The sequence below is a fragment of the Rattus norvegicus genome, chromosome X, assembly GCF_021556685.1.
Source record: "Rattus norvegicus strain SHRSP/BbbUtx chromosome X, alternate assembly SHRSP_T2T, whole genome shotgun sequence".
NCBI lineage: Eukaryota > Metazoa > Chordata > Mammalia > Rodentia > Muridae > Rattus > Rattus norvegicus.
In genome coordinates this window covers 70,807,792-70,829,029 of record NC_141554.1, presented here as the reverse complement: position 1 = coordinate 70,829,029, position 21,238 = coordinate 70,807,792, and the positions used below count along the sequence as shown (strand labels likewise).

The 21,238-nt window shown below is 36.4% G+C and overlaps 2 long non-coding RNA genes across 6 annotated transcripts in view; one reads left to right on the top strand and one right to left on the bottom strand.

Annotated features, from left to right (window-relative positions):
* Positions 1–21,238, top strand: part of LOC147998251 (uncharacterized) — a 120,810-nt gene that overhangs the window by 60,557 nt on the left and 39,015 nt on the right. The window lies entirely within an intron of this gene.
* The window catches only part of LOC147998252 (uncharacterized), a 177,582-nt gene that overhangs the window by 121,785 nt on the left and 34,559 nt on the right, over positions 1–21,238 (bottom strand). For 4 of the 5 annotated variants that reach the window (XR_015646567.1, XR_015646568.1, XR_015646569.1 and 1 more), the window contains exon 2: positions 11,660–12,030. This is a non-coding gene — a long non-coding RNA (uncharacterized LOC147998252). Of the gene's footprint in view, positions 1–5,741; positions 5,817–8,031; positions 8,292–11,659; positions 12,031–21,238 lie in introns of all 5 variants that reach the window. The other variant, XR_015646570.1, reaches the window with a different exon arrangement.

Genomic DNA, 21,238 nt, shown 5'->3' with positions numbered 1-21,238 from the left:
GGCTTTTAAAAATATACCAAAAATAGTACTTAAAAATAATACTTTTCTAATCCTCGTACTCTTAGTTTAGATTTTCTCTTCAGTCAACTCTCTCTTTTTCAATATATAATTTGAAGATATATCTTCTCAAGCACATTCATAGAATAAATATGAGACTTGTGTTTCACTTTAACATTCCCTAAAAATTTTAAGTAGCATTTCTTTTTAATTGGAAATAGATTAAATTAGATGAAATGCAGGGATTCTTTTGATTTTTTGTTTTGTAATTTTTCCTATTTATTTATTCAATTTCCAGCCTGATTATAGCCCATTCCATGCTCTCACTGTAGTCCCATCCTCATGCCCACTCCCTCATACTTCCATTCACCCATACCCTGTTTCTTAGAGAATGGGAGGCTCCCAATGGGTACAAACTCACACTGACTATTGAGTCACAAAAGGACTAAGTGCATCCTCTTCCACTGAGGCCAGACAAGGGAACCCAGGTAGGGGAAGGAGATTCAAGGCAGGCAACAGAGTGAGAGACAGCTCCACACTTTAATTGTTAGGGGACCCACATGAAGACAAAGCTGCATATCTGCTACATCTGTGTAGTAGGCAGAATTCCAACCCATGCATGCTCTTTTGTTGGTTGTTCAGTCTGTATGCCCCTATGAGTCCAAATCTTGTGTTGTCCTTGAATACACACACACACACACACACACACACACACACACACACACACACAATTAATTCTTAATCCTTAGTGTGTGTATATATATATATATATATAGTTAATTATGCAGCATTCAGAAAAGGAAAACGAAAATATAAGAAATAAGAATGTATATTGAAAGATCATCCAATATTTCCTGAAATCAAGAAATACTACTTACTTTGACAGCACACTTACTAAAATGGAATTATAGTTAGGGAGGACTAGTGACTGATCTTTTCCTTGGCAGCTTCCATAGCACATTCCAACACTCAGAGAGGAGACTTGCAGAATATTGCTAGATGGATTCATGAGTCTAGCATGAGTGTTGTGCACCTGCAATAGGGTCTTACCTTCAACTTCTATAATGAAAACAGGGTTAATGTCAATTGATCATATTGTTGTGGGAGTCTCATGTATTCTGCAGGCCAACAATCTGAGTGATGCCTGACACTGGGATTTTTGTTAGATATCTCATGGCTCACAGGGGAGCACACACCATGTGTCTTTCTCTTTCTCTTCTCTCTATTTTTGTCTCTCTGTCTCTGTCTGTCTCTGTCTGTCTGTCTGTCTGTCTATCTCCCTGTGTGTGTGTGTTGTGGTGTGTGTGTGTGTGTGTGTGTGTGTGTGTGTGTGTGTGTGTGTTGGCTGGTTTTGTGTCAATTTGATGTAAGGTAGAGTCATCAGAGAGGAAGGAGACTCAGTTGAGGAAATGACTCTATGAGATCTAGCTGTAAGGCATTCTCTAAATTAGTGATCAATGAGGGAGAGTCCAACTCATTGTGGGTGGTGCCATCACTGGGTTGATGCTTCAGCGTTCTGTAAGATAGTAAGCTGAACAAGCCAGGGGAAGCAAGCCAATTAGCAGCATGGCTCCTACTTCCAGTGTCAGCTCCTACTTCCAGGTTCCTGACCTTTTTCAATTCCAATACCGACTTCCTTTGGTGGTGAATAGAAGTGTGGAAGTAAAAGTTGAATAAATTTTTCCTCCCTAACTTGGTGGGTCATGTTGCTTTATTACAGCTATAGAAACCCTAATATACTCTCTCTGTGTATAAGATGTGTATACATATATATGCATAAATAAAAATACATTTGTTTTGTTTATTTTAAAGTAATCTCAACTTCTGCATGTTCAATGAGATGTGTAAATGTTGTATTCAGCAATGGGGCCCTGCTGTCATGTGTGGAGAACAACCTATAATCTTGATAACAGTCTGAGTTATTTATCGATTCCTCTTGGGACCCCTTTGGACAACATCTAGTTAGAAGTAACCCAATTCTGGCACTGGAAGCTTCTTTTGGTGAGATGAAATGACCATGTGGAGCTTTGTTTTCTTCATTATTGGCAATTGCATTTAGATCACCTTCATATTTGTTTACATTTTAGGGTTCTATACTACACTTCAAAGGACCCTTAGTTTTAGCTGTCTCTCCTAATAGTCTATCTCTCATTTAACTTTCTTTTTCCCCTCCCCACTTTATCCTCATGTTTCGCTTTACGAACCTATCCATAACTATCCTAGGTTCCTTTCTTAATAAAATATATATGCCCTCTATCCCTTACTCTATACATAAGCTCTGTAATTCTATAGATTATAGTTTGGTTATCATTGACTTTACAGCTAATATCCACTTACAAGTGAATACAAACATACTTGTCTTTCTGGGTCTCGGTTACTTCACGCAAGATTTTTTTCTAGTTCCATCCATTTACCTGAAAAGTTCATCATGTCATTTTTTAAACAACTGAGTAATACTCCATTGTGTAACTGTATAATATCATATCATATCATATATCATATCATATCATATCATGTTATATCATATCACATAATATCTATCTATCTACACACACATCACACACAGATATATATATATATATATATATATATATATATATATATTACACTATATGTATATATATATTACATTATTCTGTTTCAGGACATCTAAATGGTTTCCAATTCTGGCTGTTATGATTAGAGCACCAATGAGCATGGTTAATCAATAATACGGAGTAGTATGATTTGTCCTTTGGATATATACCCAAGAGTGGTATAGCTGGATCTCAAGATGTATCTAATTCCCAGCTTCCTGAAGAACTAAGATACTGCCTTCCACAGTGTCTGTAAAGGTTTGTATTCCCACCAGCAACAATCTCCTTAGTCCACTTCTTAAGAGCCTGAGCTGTCACTTGGTTTATTGATCATAGCAATTCAATTTTGATAGGCTTAAGATGAAATCTCAAAGTATGTTTTGAATTTCCCTGATGCTTGATCATGGTGAACATTTCTTTAAGTGTTTCTCAGCCATTTGAGTTTCTTTTTTTGAGATTTTTTTGTTTAGATTTATACCCTGTTTATTAATTGGGTTATTTGTTCTCTAGGTATCTAACTCTTTGAGATCCTTGTGTATTTTGGATTTTAGCCCGTGTAATTGGTAAAAATCTTTCTCATTTGGCAGACTTCTACTTTATCTAGATGGCAGTGTCGTTTGCTGTGCAGAAGCTTGTCAATTTCATATGTTCTAATTTATTAATGGTTTATCTTAGTGCCTGTGCTGGCGATCTTCTGTTTAGTAATACCTCTTGTACTGATGAGTTATTTCCCACATTCTCTTCTATGAGGTTCAGTATATCTGGTTTGATATTGAGGTCTATGATTCATTTAGAGTTGAATTTTATGCAGGGTGATACGTATGGACCTATTTGCATTGTTCTAAATGCAGCCAACCAGTTGGACAAGAACCATTAACTGGAGATGCTGTCTTTTTTCCAGTGCTGAAGGTGCTGTCTTTTTTTTTTTTACATATTTCTTTTTCAAAAATCAAGTGATCATAGGTGTGTGGATTTATGTGTGGAACTTCAATTAGATATCAATTATCAATGTATCTGTTTTGTGCGAATACCATTGCTATTTTTACTACTATATCTCTGTGGTACAACTTTAAATTGGGAATGGTGATATCCAGCATTAGTCCATAGGGTAATCAGACAGGAGGCAGAGTATTAATTTCAATTTTATTGTATCTGTTGAGACTTGCTTTGTCTCTGAGAATGTGCTCAATTTTAGAGAAGAATGTATATTCGTTTATGTTCTGTATGCTTCTTCTACCTTAATAGGCATCTCTTTCTTTTGATTAAGGAAGTATTCTTCTATGATTTTGTTGAAAATTTCTGTGCCTTTCAATCCGAATGAAGGCTCCAAATAATGAGGAGATGGAGTCCCAGCTGGCCATCTCCTGTCACCAAATGAAGCTCCCAGTACTGAGACTGGGTTAAATCCAATTGATTTGTTGGCCAAAGGGGTACGATGGAAATCCCAAACAGTCTAGTCTGTTGCTAAAACTATAGATTATGAGCAAGCCCCATTGCTAAAGACACACAGACATAGCTTACTTAACAAGGAGTGATCAAGTTTGTGCTTACATAGAATTTTTGATCCCCAGTTATAATATCTTTGATATGGAAAAGTACTCTTCAGGATACCAAAAGAGAAATATAAACACCCTTCCAGGCTAAAAAATAACCCACTTTTATTTATTTATGTTTTTTGTGTTCAACATGAAGTTTTATTTTTTTAAAATGGGCAACTAATTTAATTTTATTAACAATTGAAAACTAACCAAACAACCGATTAAACAAAATATCCAAACCCTAGAATTGTATGGCTGGGAACCCACCAGGATGACAAACTTAAAGTATCAGAAGAAAGTGTTCACAAGAAAACAGAGCCACTCTAAGGCTCATAGATTGCAGCAAGGAGACTTATGAGCCCCTAAGGCACAGCTCTTACTATCTAGATTAGATGTGGCAATGCTGAATTTGAAAGGGAAACCCTGTCTGGACTAACATTTGTTTTAAAGCAAACTTCGAAAAGATTATCCTTCCAAAATCCTGATCAACCTGTGCACAGCATTACTGATGCTCAACCTAGCATTTCTGGTTAATTCCTGGCTGACATCATTTCAGAAAGAAGGACTCTATCACAGCTGCAGTGGTACTTCATTACTTTCTGCTCCTGTCTTTGACTTAGATGGGCCTGGAAGCAGTCCACATGTACTTTGCTTTAGTCAAAGTCTTCAACACATACATTCGAAATTATGTCCTTAAATTTTGTCTAGCTGGTTGGGGTGAGTATTCTACCATTGGACTTGATGTCTTGTGAATTTTATCTTTAACTTGAGTATTTCTTATTTACATTTCGATTGTTATTCCCCTTCCCAGTTTCCAGGCCAACATCCCCCTAACTCTATGGGTGTTCCCCTCCACCATTACCGCCCTCCCCCCAACAATCACGTTCACTGGGGGTTCAGTCTTGGCTGGACCAAGGACTTCCCCTTCCACTGGTGCTCTTACTAGGCTATTCATTGCTACCTATGAGGTTGGAGCCCAGGGTCAGTCCATGTACAGTCTTTGGGTAGTGGCTTAGTCCCTGGAAGCTCTGGTTGCTTGGCATTGTTGTTCATATGGGGTCTCAAGCCCCTTCAAGCTCTTCCAGTCCTTTCTCTGATTCCTTCAACGGGGCTCCCATTCTCAGTTCTGGTTTGCTGCTGGCATTCGCCTATGTATTTGCTGTATTCTGGCTGTGTCTCTCAGGAGAGATCTACATCCGGCTCCTGTCGGCCTGCACTTCTTTGCTTCATCCATCTTATCTAGTTTGGTGGCTGTATATGTATGGGCCACATGTGGGGCAGGCTCTGAATGGGTGTTCCTTCTGCCTCTGTTCTAAACTTTGCCTTCCTATTCCCTGCCAAGGGTATTCTTGTTCCCCTTTTAAAGAAAGAGTGAAGCATTCATATTTTATAACCCACCTTTAATTATAATTTTTCAGTGTGAAAAATATGCTAGAACAAAGGTGCCTCAAACCTTATAAAAATAACTAACCAATGTCTTATTTGACTTATGGACCCACTCCAAGAAAAGGCACCAGTACCTGACATTTCTTTGGTGACCAGGAACCAGAGAATCAGATAACCCAGAGTCCTAGTGTAAAGTCAAATACTCTTGGACTAAAAAAAAATAATTAACAAGAAAGTGACTCACAGATTGATCAGTGCCTGCTTTAGTCATCATTAAAGAGGCTTCCTCCTGAAGCAGATGGGAACAACCTGGGATCATCTACAAATAGGAAATTCGAATTGAGAAAATTTTTCCATAAAATTGGTCTGTAGCAAAATCTATGGGGGAATTTTCTTGACTAATGTCTGATGTAAGAGCAGCCAGTCCACTGTGAGTGGTGCTGCCACTGCACAATTATTTCTAAGTTGCACTATTAAAACAAAGTAAACGAGCCATGGAAAGCAACCCAGAAAGTGGCATTCCTACATTGCCTGTGCTTCAGTTTCTCCTTCCTTCCCTGGTGGGCATTGATCATGAGGTGTAAACCACATGAAGTGTTTCTTCCATAGGCTGCTTTATCATAATGACAGAAATCAGATAAAGAAATTGGTATCAGGATCACGAGGCAACTTTGTGTCAGACCTGACTTGATGCTCTTGGGAGAACACAAAAGCATTTGGAATGTGCCCTGGGAAGCCCACCAATATCTTGGACTTTAGTGAGCTGCTTTTAGGTATTAGAAGATAGGAACAATAAGGGCTACACTGATGATGGAGACCTGGCTTGTGAAATTTCAGAGGAAAGTTTGATAATGACTTGAAGATTCAATGAGTGCTGTTCATGTGATATTTTGAATTTGTGTAGCATCTGGTCAGCAAGCTGTGAAAATTCAATTGTGATTAATGAGAGACCAGAACAACTAAGGTTAAATTTTGCTTTACTGTGAATTTGATGCTGGTTAGTCGGGAATGAAAAATTATCTCTTAATAACATCAGATAAACCTCAATGAGAAGAAATCTAGGAAGTATTTCCTCAGGATTAGCACATGGAACCTTTGGTTCAGAGGAGGATAATGCTGCATCTCAAAGTGTTAGTTGAACTTGATGAATGTGTAAGAATCTCCTATGTGTTACAATTTTGGTAGCATAAGAGATTCAGATATGAAATTATTCTGGAGAGCAGTTGACTTTGCAATACGAGATCAGGAGAGGCCATTGCAGTAGATAACACAACATTAAAAAGTTGATGAGGATATTTTCTAGTTCATTCCATTTGCCTATGAATTTCATGAAGTCATTGTTTTTGATAGCTGAGTAGTACTCCATTGTGTAGGTGTACCACATTTTTTGAATCCATCCCTCTGTTGAAGGGCATCTAGCTTCTTTCCAGCTTTTGGAATAAATAAGGCTGCTATGAACATAGTGGAGCATGTTGTATGTTGGAGCATTTTTGAGTATATGCCCAAGAGGGGTATTGCTGGGTCTTCATGTAGTGGAATGTCCAATGTCTATATATGGACTGACCCAGGGCTCCAACTGCATATGTAGCAGAGAATAGCCTTGTTGGGGCACCAAGGGAAGGGGAAGCTCTTGGTCCTGCAAGGTTGGACGGCTAGTGCAGGGGAATATGAGTGGGCAATAAGGGAGATGTGTAGGGGGAATACCTGTATGGGTGAGGGGGGGTATGGGGGCTTATGGACAGGAAACCAGGAATGGGAATAACATTTGAAATATAAGTAAAGAAATATATTTAATAAATTTTAAAAAAAGGTGATGAGGAGAATCTGAGAGTTGGCAAAATATATCAAGATTGGACTCCATGAGAAAAAGGCCATCATAGAAAGATATGGTTTCAGTTTTACTGTGGCGCTAGGATTTGAAGAGCTCAAAGAGAAAATCTGAGGTTTAGCATGATGAAGCAGAGCCACAGTCCCTGTAAAGTTCCTACATATGGATATTGGTTCAAGGTGTAGCCTTCATATTGGAAAGGCCAGGAATGTTGGACAAATTGCCAAAGACATCAGCAGGTGCAACTAACATGAGCCTAGGAAACAAAAATTAACTGGTACCGATGGAATAGCCTAAAAGATAGAGTGCCCCAAGACACAAAAAGCCCAAAGGACTGTAAGTGGATCTCTGCCTTCTGGAAATGAGCTCTTTACATGGTTGGAGATTGGTTTTCCTTTAGTGTGATTGAATTCTTTGTGCCCTGGGTCATCTGTCTTACATTTATTTTAAAGGTGTCCACATTAAGAAGACTGAGAATTTAAAGCAACTTTGAAAATTTTAAAGAAACTGAACTTTTGAAGACTTTAAGACTTACAAAGTTATAATGTAACATACATATCATTAACATAAATTCTGTAGTGAAACAAAGGAGAAATAGTTATTTCTTTTTGTCAAATTGACAAGGGGTCAATTTTGTTGATAAGTTTATATTATTTTTGTCAACTTGACATGCCAATTTGACTTGGAATCATGTAGGAAGAAGTACCTTGATTGAATAAAATAGCCACGTAGTATTTGCTCCAGTAAATTCTAGAGGGTGTTTTCTTGATAAATGGTTGATGTACACTCAGATTGGGTGGTGCAGCCCAAGGCATGAATCCCTGAGTTGTATAAAGTTAGCAAGGTGAGAAATGTCTCGAGTGCAAGCAGCTCTCTTCCATAATTTCTGCATCAGTTTCTGCCTCCAGTTTCCAGCTTTGCTTCAGTCCCTGTGTTGGCTTTTCTCAATGATGGGCTATGATGGCACTATATAGAACAAATAAATTGTTCATCTCTCAATTGCTATATGACAAAACTATATTTCAAACCAAAAGCCAAACAAGAGAGGTGGAGTAAGACATTTTGTGCTTATTAAAGGAAAAGTCCACCAGGAGGATATTAACATTTTAAACATTTATGAATCAAATACATACCATATATCAAATAGATTTAACAGACATGTACAGAGCATTCCATCTTAATATAAAAGAGCACAATTTCTTCATAGCAGCTTGTGATGTATTCTCCAAAACCAATTATATATGAGAACACAAAGCAAGTCTCAGCCAATTTAAGACAAGTTGAAATAACATACGACTGACCACAAGGTCTAAAACTTTCAACAACAGAAATGCAGAATGTACACAAATGCAAACAGGCTAAGCAAGACACTACTGATGAAATTAAGAGGGAAATATTGTAAATTCTGGAACTAAGTGAAAATGAAAACAAAACATGCCAAAATTAATGGAATACAATGAAGTCAGTCTTAATAGGAAAATTTATAGCATAAAGTGATTATATAATAAAACTGGATGATAGGATATTAATAGCCCTACATATAAATTATGTAGATATAACATAAGAACTTAATGTCTTGCTCAAAAGCTTTTAAAAAATACAAGCAAACAACACAAAAATGTGTACAAAAAGAATATAACAAATGTTAAGCCTGAAATATTATTAAATAGAAATAACAAAAGAGTACAAAGGATAATGAAGGGTTGATTCTTTGATAAGATTAAAAACATTGATAAGCCTTTAGCCAAATTAACCATAAGAGAATAGAGAAGATCCAAATTAATAACATCAGAGATAAAAAGGGAGACATTACAATAGATATTAAGGAAATTCAGAGAATCACATAGGTATACTTTAAAAATCTATGCTCCACTAAACTGGAAAACCTAAAGTAAATAAATGAATTTGTTGGAATTTTTATACATATGATCTACCAATGAGATAGAAGTAGAAATGAAACAAAAATCTCCCAATTCAAAATAGATTAGGTCTAGAAGACATATCAGCAAATTGTTATAGACCTTTAAAGAAGAACTAACATCAACAAATTACTCCAATAGAAAAGAAATACTTCATATTCTTTTGAGGAAGCTCAATTAGATTTATACTAAAACTAGACAAAGAAACAAGAAAAGTAAAAGGCTAGGTTATTTCCCTAATGATCATAGATTCAAAAATTCTTATTAAAATATTTGTACATGTGGTACATATACTCTATGGAATATTATTCAAAAAGCCATAAGGGAAACTGAAATCAAGAAATGTGCAGGTAAATGGAGGAAAATAGCAAAAATCACATTGAATGAAGTAATCCTGACTTAGAAAGACAAGCATCACATACTCTTTCTCATCAGAGGTTCCATGCACCAAATCTTCATATGTGAATACTTATCCTGTAAACAACTGCAGATTCTAGGAAAGTCAAAAGGGGCCATTTCCTGGATGGTAGGAAGGGGAACAATATGGTGGTGAATGACATGGTACATGTGATCTTAGGGAAATGTAGAAAGGGAAGTATCTATATTTGGAGGGGTATAAGTTAAAATTAGGAGAAGAGGAAGATAAAGTAATAGAAAGAGTGTTTGTAAATGTCATAATCTTACTATTACCCATATACCTAATAATTACCTGTAATACTTTTACATCTGTATTTGATATACATTATAAATAAAAATTTATTATCTGGGAAATCAATGCTCCCTCTAAGAGCCAAAGACCAACTAACAAAATCCTTGAAATCAGAAAGGAAACTCTTTAGAGTTGTTGGTTAGAGACTGCAAAAATATTGTATGGTGTTGCTATTTCTCTTAGTTACCCCTGGAGGTGGAAGGTCTGTCTTTATTGCTAAAGTCACCATGAATTTCCAAATGCAGGGCCCAGAAGTCCCTGAGCTGGAACTAAGCTGAAAGTGTCCCTCACTGACGTCTACTTTTATGGTATCAAAAGTCATGCAAGATTCTAAAGGAGAGAACCACCAACAGTCCTACCCATCTATGATGTCTATGAACCATAACAGAGACAAGCATGGCAGGATAGCACCAAAGGTGTAGTCATGACATGTACAACTCTAATTGGACTTAAAGACTGCTAGACAAAGCCTGGTACTGAAAATCCTGACAACTACTCAGAGCTACTATGTCAAGGAATTTTGAGAAAACCTATAAGTATTAATTTATAAAATCAGTATACTCCCTACTACATTATAAAATTATAACATCTTTATATCCACAGATAGATGTAGCCCTCACTAATCATCAATGAAACTTCTCTTTGTGACAGAAGGAAATCACTTCAGAAAACCACAACCAATCAAAAGAGAGTTGTAGAGCCCAGTTCCAAAGGTTTCATCTACAGTACAATGCCTGCAACTATGGTCCAGGGCATGTTATGAAAGAGGCAGTGCGGGGCTGGGGAGATGGCTCAGCGGTTAAGAGCACTGACTGCTCTTCCAGAGGTCCTGAGTTCAAATCCCAGCAACCACATGGTGGCTCACAACCATCTGTAATGGGATCCGATGCACTCTTCTGAGGACAGTTACAGTGTACTCATATGAATAAAAATAAATAAAATCTTTCAAAAAAAGAGAATCTGAAAACTGATCACATTGTATCTGGCTTTAGCATAGCTATGGCAATCTTTAAAAAAAAAGGGGGGGCTGGGGATTTAGCTCAGTGGTAGAGTGCTTACCTAGGAAGCGCAAGGCCCTGGGTTCGGTCCCCAGCTCCGAAAAAAAGAACCAAAAAAAAAAAAAAAAAGAAGAAGGAGGCAGTGCAATAACTGTAGGAGCCAGAGAATCAGAAATGATGCTGGAAGAACTGTGTCTTTGAGGAATGTCAGAAGATAGTCCCATACACTTCTCCCAATACAACTGCTTTAATATGTGGTAAACAAGGACAACAGTAATATGCATGTTACTTTACTCTAGGAAAAGCCCAACAGACCACAATCCTACAGAAAGAACTGGAAACAAATAAGGAGTGGTGAGAGTCAAAGACATAGTTCTCGACAAGGAAGGGCATTTGTGGTTAACCATACCAAATCTTCAGCACTGAAAACATACGCACAAGTAATATTATACTGACTTGAGCAGGTTGTATTTCTATATTTAGGAATATATGTATATACATATACATTTCAAATGTTAAAAGAAGTAATAAAAGTATTTGCAAATAAAATGCAAAAATACATAAAAAAGATTTTTACTGTGATCAAGTTGTATAAATCAAACTTGTCCATATGTGCATTCTATTTCTATTCTTTTTTATTTACATTCCTGTCATTGCCCAGCCAGTCCCCCTCCCACAGTACCTCATCCCAATCCTCCACTCCCTTACCTCCAAGAGAGTGCTCTCCGTCCCCAACTAGGCCTTTCCCTTCTCTGGGGCCTCAAGTTCTCCAGGATTACATGCATCTTCTTGCACTGAGACCAGACCAGGTTGACCTCTGTTACATATGCCAGGAGCTTGAGACCAACCTGCGTATGCTACTTGTTGGTAGCTCAGTCTCAGAGAGCCCCCTGGGGTCTGGGTTAGTTGAGATAGCTGGTTTTCCGATGGGATTTCTCTCTTTCAGTTTCTTCAGTCTTTCCCATAATTCAAACATAGCAGTCCCCAACTTTAGTCCAATAGTTGGGTGTAATTATCTGCTTCTGTCTCAGTCAGCTGCTGGTAGGGTTTCTCTAAGATCATCCATGCCAGGCTCCCATCTGTAAGCATATCAGAGCATAGTGCTGTCAGGCCTTGGTGCTGCTCCTCACCCCCGTCATCCTCATGAGATGGATCCCAAGTTGGACCGTCATTTAACCACCTTTCCTTTAGTCTCTTCCAATTTTGTCCCTGCAGTTCTTTGAGACATGAAAAATTCGGAGTCAGGAATTTTAACTGTGGGTTAGTAACCCTGTCTTTGAGACCCTGTGTATTTACTAGAGGTAGACTCTTTGAGTTCCCTGTCCCTGATGTTGGGCATTTTGGTTTAGGTCAGCCCCAATGAGTCCTGAGAGTGTCTCAACTCCCGCATCTCTGGTACTCTCTAGAGGATCTCCCAAACTCCCATTCCCCGAGGCTGTTTATTTCCATTTATTCTCTTGGTCCTCTGGTTGAATTCATCAATACTTGTGTTCTTTTTATTATATTTGATTTAAAGTTATATAGTGCTTTAAATTAATTATTATATTTACTTATAGTATATTTAAATTGATATTTTCTATTAAGATATAAAATTGGAAACCAACTGTCATAACTTATTCTCTAGCCCTTTCATTATTTAATTTTCAAGGACTTTCAGATGGTTAAAACGTTGTTAATAGATAACTGAGGCTAAGTATTTTTTTGTGGGCAGGCATCTGCAGTGACCATTATCTTTTACATTCATCCTTGTTCTGGTTCGATTTTTGTATTTAATTAATTCTTTCCTCCCAGGGAACTAACATTTCTGATATCTTCATTTGAAAACTTCATCTGTCCTTACATTTTTATTAAATGTTTGCTTAGATCCTAAGTTCAAAATTTCCCAGAACAAATGAAATATTTGATGCCAATCCATGCTAGCATCCAGTGTTCCTTGTGAATTTTACTGGCCAAACTATTTTTCTTTCACTTTACTTAAAAGCTGTTTTTATTTTCTTTAACCCAGAAATTCATCTTTTCATACCTCCAAAACAATTGAAGATTTAGATGCAGATAATATATTCCACAATTCTCATTCTATTATATTAATTTGTCTTTAATCTATGTGGTATAGGGAAAGAAATACTGAGAAAAGCTTTCAATGACAAATACAGAATTAAAGACTGAAAATTCAGATATTTGTGGCTTAAAACTGAACTTGGGATGGCTTTCTCATTACATTTAAAGAACAAAAAGAATATGAATACTCTATTACTCCATCAGCTGCATTTCCAGTACCCAGAATCTTCTTGATAAAGTCACAACAAAGTTCTTCTAATATCAGACTCACAAACTTTATTTACAATACGTTTTGCTTTGACTGCAACAATATTAGGCACTACCACAGGTACAGAATATGGAGGATTGTGACAAACTTTAAAGGTAGTGTCTCAAGTCTGGCACTGGAACTTTAGTTAGATATTACCTGTTATTATTTAAAGAAGCCTCATCACCTTAAGTGACTTAAGTGATCTAACTTCATTTAAATATGTATATTTTATTGTATATGTATATACACTTATATGTATTATATCTAAATATATATATTATGTATGTATGTATGGCTCAGAATTTGAGGCATGTGAGAGAGTTTGGAGAGTGTGGAGAGCTGTGATAATTAGTATAGTATTGCTTTGAAGAGACACCATATCCAAAGAAAGAGTTATAAAGAAAAAAGTTTAATTGGGAGCAGCTTACTATTTCAGACAGTTAGTTCATTATAATGGTTGGACGAAAACAGGCATTAAGCTATAGCAAGAAATCTATAAAGAGCAGGGAGAGAGAGAGAGAGAGAGAGAGAGAGAGAGAGAGAGAGAGAGAGAGAGAGAGAGAGCAGAAATTGGAACCAAACTACATGTCCCTCAACCGAAGAATTGATAAACAAAATGTGGTACACTGGGGATCCATCCCATATGCAACCACCAAACCCAGTCACTATGGCTGATGCCAAGAAGTGCTTGCTAATAGGAGCCTGATATGGATGTCACCTGAGAGGCTCTGCCATATCCTTACTGATATAGATGAGGATGCTTGCAGCTAACCATTGGACTGAACATGGGGACCACAATGGAGGAGTTAGAGAAAGGACTGAAGGAGCTGAAGTGGTTTGGAACCCCATAGGAAGAACAACAATATCAACCAACCACACCCTCCAGAGCTCCTAGGGACTAAACCACCAACCAATGAGTACATAGCAAAGGACCCATGGCTCTAGCCGCATATGTAGCAAAGGACGGCATTGTCTGCCATCAGTAGGAGGAAAAGCCCTTGTGAAGGCTCATTTTTCCAGTGTAGAGGAATGCCAGAGTGTTGAGATATTTCAAATTCTAAATGACATTATTGTTAATCTAGTCTAAAGCACCTAGCAAAACTACATGTCTTAAGTGATGATAAATGAAAATCAGTCCACAATAAAAGGTTACAGAAATTTATAACCACCAACCAACAATAAAGAAGATAATGCAAGGAGTTCTGTGCTCTGCAGAGAAAGATAGAAAATTTCAAAAGGCTAATGGAAGAAAAAAATAAATGATTCTAATATGCTTGTTATACTAAAGGTGACCTAAAAATCACCCCAAACACTTCAAAAACCAATAAAATGATGGAAAACAATGAAGACTTCAAAAATAACTATGGGAATTAACATTCTAAATTCTCTCATCAAAAGCTACACTCTAGCACATTAGAAATCGAACAGACAAAAAATTTAAAAAGAAAACACCCTAATTCTCTCAATTAGTGCCTCCAAGAATGACATTTTTCCATCAAAGATAAACATTAACTTATTGTGAAAATAGGAAAAAGTTATTTAAAGTAAATGCAGATCATCTCTGCATAAAATAATAAATGTTTGAATTACATGACATCTACAGAACATTCCACTAAAACAACATAAAAATGCACATTTATCTCTTTATCTCATAGAACTTTTCCAAATTAAATTGCATATTAGAATATAAAATAAGTCTCCAGTAATGTCCAGGAAATGAACCCATGTCTTCCCTAACCATAATGAGCTAAATCTAGTAATCAACATCAGGAGAAACTACAGAAAGTAAACAAACTCTTAGAGATAAATCAACACATTATTGAATGGTGAATATGTAATGAAGAAATCAAGAAGGAAATAGTAGAATTTCTACAATTAAATGAACACTAAAACAAACACAAAAAACCTCTAAAATACAGAAAAAAATTAGAGACCTCAAATAAATTGGCTGAAGATAACCCTTAAACTACTAGAAAATAACAAATTAATCAATAAATAGAGGAGAAACAATAATCTTCAGGGCAGGAATAAATGATATAGAAATGCAAGACAATGAAAGTATCAATGAAAGAGTTGATACTTTGAAAGAGCAAATAATATAAACAAAATCTTAGGCAAATTACACAAAAAGGAAAAGAGACAACCCAAATAAAAACAGTTATATATAAAAAGGCATTGTAGTTATCACTGAAATTCAAAAAATCATCAGAACATATTTTTAAAATGTTTGGTGGGCACAGAAGTGGGGAAGATGTGGTGAGACTGAGGGGAAAGGGATATATGACAAAATACACTGGAAAATTTTTTTTTTATTAACTTGAGTATTTCTTATATACATTTCGAGTGTTATTCCCTTTCCCGGTTTCTGGGCAAACATCCCCCTCCCCCCTCCCCTTCCTTATGGGTGTTCCCCTCCCAACCCTCCCCCCATTGCCGCCCTCCCCCCATAGACTAGTTCACTGGGGGTTCAGTCTTAGCAGGACCCAGGGCTTCCCCTTCCACTGGTGCTCTTACTAGGATATTCATTGCTACCTATGGGGTCAGAGTCCAGGGTCAGTCCATGTATAGTCTTTAGGTAGTGGCTTAGTCCCTGGAAGCTCTGGTTGCTTGGCATTGTTGTACTTTTGGGGTCTCGAGCCCCTTCAAGCTCTTCCAGTTCTTTCTCTGATTCCTTCAATAGGGGACCTATTCTCAGTTCAGTGGTTTGCTGCTGGCATTCGCCTCTGTATTTGCTGTATTCTGGCTGTGTCTCTCAGGAGCGATCTACATCCGGCTCCTGTCGGTCTGCACTTCTTTGCTTCATCCATCTTGTCTAATTGGGTGGCTGTATATGTATGGGCCACATGTGGGGCAGGCTCTGAATGGGTGTTCCTTAAGTCTCTGATTTAATCTTTGCCTCTCCCTTCCCTGCCAAGGGTATTCTTTTTCCTCATTTAAAGAAGGAGTGAAGCATTCACATTTTGATCATCCGTCTTGAGTTTCGTTTGTTCTAGGGATCTAGGGTAATTCAAGCATTTGGGCTAATAGCCACTTATCAATGAGTGCATACCATGTATGTCTTTCTGTGATTGGGTTAGCTCACTCAGGATGATATTTTCCAGTTCCAACCATTTGCCTACGAATTTCATAAACTCGTTGTTTTTGATAGCTGAGTAATATTCCATTGTGTAGATAAAAATTTAAAATATTACACAAACCAAAACATAAAATAATAGATAATTTTCTAGATGCATATATCTACCAAAGTCAAACCAAAATGAAGTAAGTAATCAAATCTATAAGCAATGAGATAGAAGCAATCTCCTAAAAAGATTTATTGCCCAGATAAGTTCAGTACGTAATTTTATCAGATATTCAAAGATCTAACAATAGTTAGTAATTTATTCCATAAAAGAGAAAATTCTTCTTCTATTGGCATTTTATAATTAAAATTTTTAATTTAAAGTGAATTGCATCACTACACTCCTCCTTTATCCCTTCCAGCTCCTCCCACTTACTGTCCCTCCAACTTTGTCCATGCTGCCCCAAGTTAAAGTTGATAGCCTTTTCTTCTTTGATTATACTTGTTTTATATGTCTGTCTCTGACTCTGTTTCTGTATCTCTCTGTGTATGTTTATGCCCAAATATATAAATAGAACATACTGAATCCATTTTTATTGCTTGTGTGTATTTGGTTAACTCCTGACCACCATTGCATTATTATCCCTGGGAGAGACTAATTTTCTTTCTTGGGACCCAGTGATTTTTTTTCTGCTTCCACATTAACATGTTCATTGACATTAGTACTGTTCCAGTCTAACTTATACATCCACTTCTAAAATAGACTTTTTCACAGTAGACTTCTTGGTATTCTGGATTGTACAATCTTTCTGCTTTTTTCTTTTATTGGATATTTTTTATTTACATTTTCTGGTTTCTCCTCCAGAAACCTGCTATCCCATCACCCTCTCACTTCTATGAGGGTGCTCTCTCAGCCACCCACTCCCTCCAACATCCCCACCCTGACATTCCCCTACACTGGGGCATCAATCCTTGACAGGACCAAGGGCCTCTCCTCCCATTGATGCCCCCAACAAAGCCATCCTCTGCTATATATGGACATGGAGCCGTAAGTCAATTCCTGTGTAATCTTGGGATGGTGATTTAGTCCCTGAGATCTTTGGGGGGTCTGGTTGGTTGATATTGTTGTTCTTCCTATGGGTTGCAAACCCCTTCATCTCCTTCAGTCCCTTCTCTACCTCCTCCATTGGGGTCCCCGATGGTTAGCTGTAAACATGCTCATCTGTATTAGTAAGGATATGGCAGAGCCTCTCAGGCAACATCCTTTCAAGTTATTGTCAGTAAGCACTTCTTGGCATCAATAATAGTGATTGGGTTTAGTGGCTGCAGATGGGAAGGATCCCTAGGCCGGGCAATCTCTAGATGGCCTTTCCTTTAGTCTCTACTCCATGCTTTGTCTCCATATTTCCTCCTACCAGTGTTTTTTCCCCCTTTTAAGAAAGTCTGAAGCAGACTTTGGTCTTCCTTCTTCTTGAGCTTCACGTGGTCTATGAATTGCTTCTTGGGTATTCCGAGCTTTTGGGCTAATATTTGCTGATCAGTGAGTGCATACCATGTGTCTTCTTTTGTGATTGTGTCACCTCACTCAGCATGATATTTTCTAGTTCCATCCATTTGCCTATGAATTTCATGAAGTCATTGTTTTTAATAGCTGAGTAGTAGTACTCCATTGTGTAAATGTACCACATTTTCTGTATCCATTCCTCTGTTGAAGGACATCTGGGTTCTTTCCAGCTTCTGGCTATTATAAATAAGGCTGCTATGAACATAGTGGATCATGTGTCCTTGTTATATGTTGGAGAAGTTTTTGGATATATGCCCAGGTTTGGTATAGCTGGGACCTCTACTAAGATGTTCTGTGATCCATAAATGAAGCAGCTGTGCTAGAGTTCTAACAAGTGGGACTGAGATTCCCCATAATACTTTGACTTCTGCATTAGTGTTTTCAGTGATGGTCATCATTTGATTTAAAAGAAGCTCTTTTGATACATAGTGGTGGCTCCACTTTTTTGTGATATAAGAATAAAATATATATTAATGGCATTATTCTAGTCTAGCTAGATGGTGTTAGTAGAGTCAGAAAGCAGGGTGGATTTCTAGCATCACACATCATTTCCCCCCTGTTGAGTCTGTCTTCAGTCTGGTTAGACAGCTAAATGATTGTTGCCACCAACATGTGATTGACACTTCTTTCACATTTATGCATATCTTTCTATATTGGAACCTGCTGTGCTTCATAGAAGTTGCAGCTGTATCAGAGTGTTAAATTATTTTGTTTCTTTGGCAGATTGCAAAGTGTTTTTAAACCACGGAATTTAGATTGTAGAAAAGAGGTGTTCAGGTCAGAGCCAGCTTGAGTCTTCAGAGTCATATGTTATAATTATGTGGCATTTGTGGTGATAAGGGCTTAAGAATACTAATAAGTAAAGCCCTTATACTAAAATCAGACAATGATTCAAGGAAAAAGAGAAGTATAGCAGTATCTTCCTGATATTGAAGATGTAAAAGTTCTCAATAATAGTGTTTGCAAACCAAATTCAAGAATACATCCAAAATATTGTGAAGTTGGCTTTATTTAAGGGATACAGGGCTGGAACCTAAATATACAAATCAGTAAACATGTTTCACTACATAAATGTACTCACGGCCAGAAATCACAATCCGACAAATGGTATTTGCTAGATTCCAATATCACTTTACCATAAAAATAATGAGAAAAATAATGAGAATAATGTTACAGAAGGAACATATCCCAACATAATAAAGAATATATATATATATATGTATATATATATATATATATATATATATATATGACAAACCTATAGTCACTATCCCACTATCATAGTGTCAACTCTAGACACGCCTATTCTATAGAGTACTTAAAATCTAGAGCTCTAGACAAGAGAATGAAATTAAATAGATAACAATAGATAATGAAATTAAAAATATCCCTACTTTTAGGTTGTAGAGTTCTGTATGAATGTGGTTTGCTTACATAGAAGCAGGGAAATCAGTCATACACATAAAATAAAAAATTAAAAAAATAAAAGGACATGAGATTTTAAAGGACACATGGGTAGGGGATTCTGGAAGAGTTGGAGATAGTTTGTAGGGTAGACATGATAAAAATACATGCATTTTGTATATGTAGGAAAATTTCAAAGAAAAGAAATTGTAACATTCAAAATAAATTAATCATTTTGCAACTTAGGAAGATTAAAAGGAGATGTCTCACATCCATGATATCTCCCATGTCAAGGATTGTCCACTGAAACTGAGGCTGGAATTTCATCAATGACCATTCCTTGCCTCTTTACAGAGACTGTAACCAGGTACACCATTTAAAACCTTAGTTGCTCTGCATTCCAACCCAGTGATATTTTATCAACAGCTTTTCTGTATACCACCAACATACAGGGAAAGATTATTGAACCACTTCTATTCACAGTAGTCTCAAAGACTATGAATTATCTGGAAATAATACTGTCCCAGGCAGTGAAAGACTTTCACAAAGAAAACTCTAAATCTATAAGATAAGAGATAAATATACTAGAAAATGAAAGAGAACCTGGTTTCATGGATTACTAGAATATATAGTGTGAAAATAAATATTTAACTCAAATTATCTCTCTATATGTGTGTTTGTATGACATATGTATATGTATTAAAGCAATCATAATCAAAATCATTAATTTTTCAAAGACATATAAAAACCTGTAAACTTCCTGTGAAAATACAAAAATCCAATTCTCAAAACTAACAGAGCAAAAATTATCATTCTTGATCTCAGCATGTATTGCAGTGCCATAGTTTTATATATATATATATATATATATATATATATATATATATGTTAAGCATCACTTATATATAAATGTTAAGTGTCATATATGACACTTAACATTTAGAACAAAGGTTCTAAAAACAAAGATTGAAAAGAAAAGAAAAGGCAAAAAAGAAAAGAAGAGGAAAAGATCTTTAAAAAACAGTGCATGATAAACTGGATGTCCATATTATTTAAAGCTGATTGTAGATCGTGCTACATTGCTGAAATTATTGGTCATTTCTAGAAGTTTTTATTTTGGAATTTTGGGGGCTTCTTATATATACTATCAAATCATCTGTAATCAACTTATCTCCAGTCTCATGGAATAGAATGTTTTGAATGTATTTGGTGTCATTTATGAGTTTGCTAACTTGTGCCTTCTTTCTGTTTATCAATTCAAATGTTTATTTCTCTTATTTAAGTTATCAAAATCCAAGTATTTTATTTGTTGATTCTTTATCCTGTTTTCTCTGTTTTACTAATTACATGATTCTGATTATTTCTCACCTTCTGCTGGGCTTCATGTTGACTTTTTCACAAATTATTGAGTTATCTCACTGTCTTCTTTATTTATGATCTTTCTGACTTTTAGAATAGGAACATAGAACTATAAATTTCTTCCTCGGACTGCTTTTAATGCAGCCTGGAGGTTTTGCTATAGCGTATTCCCATTTTCATTTAGTTACTGGAATTAAAAAAAAATGTTGATTTCCTCTTGATGCACTCATCATTCATTAATATGGTATTTAATCTCCTTGAGTTTGTGCAATTATGAGAGATCTGTTTGTGTCTGTCTTCTTACATTATGGTAAGAGATGATAAATGGAGTTACTTAAATGTTTATGAATTTGTTAATATTATTTTGTGTTCCAGTGAGCAGCGTATTTCAGAGAAGCTATCATGTGATGCTGAGTAGAGTATATAGTTTCTGGCATATGGTTATAGTATTCTACAGATATTTATTAGGTCCATTTGATGTATTATGTAATTTAATTCTGATGTCACTGTTTCTTTTATCCCAAGTGACTAAGATATTGAAGAAAGAGATATACTGAAATTACCTACTATCAAAAAGTTGGAGTCAATCTG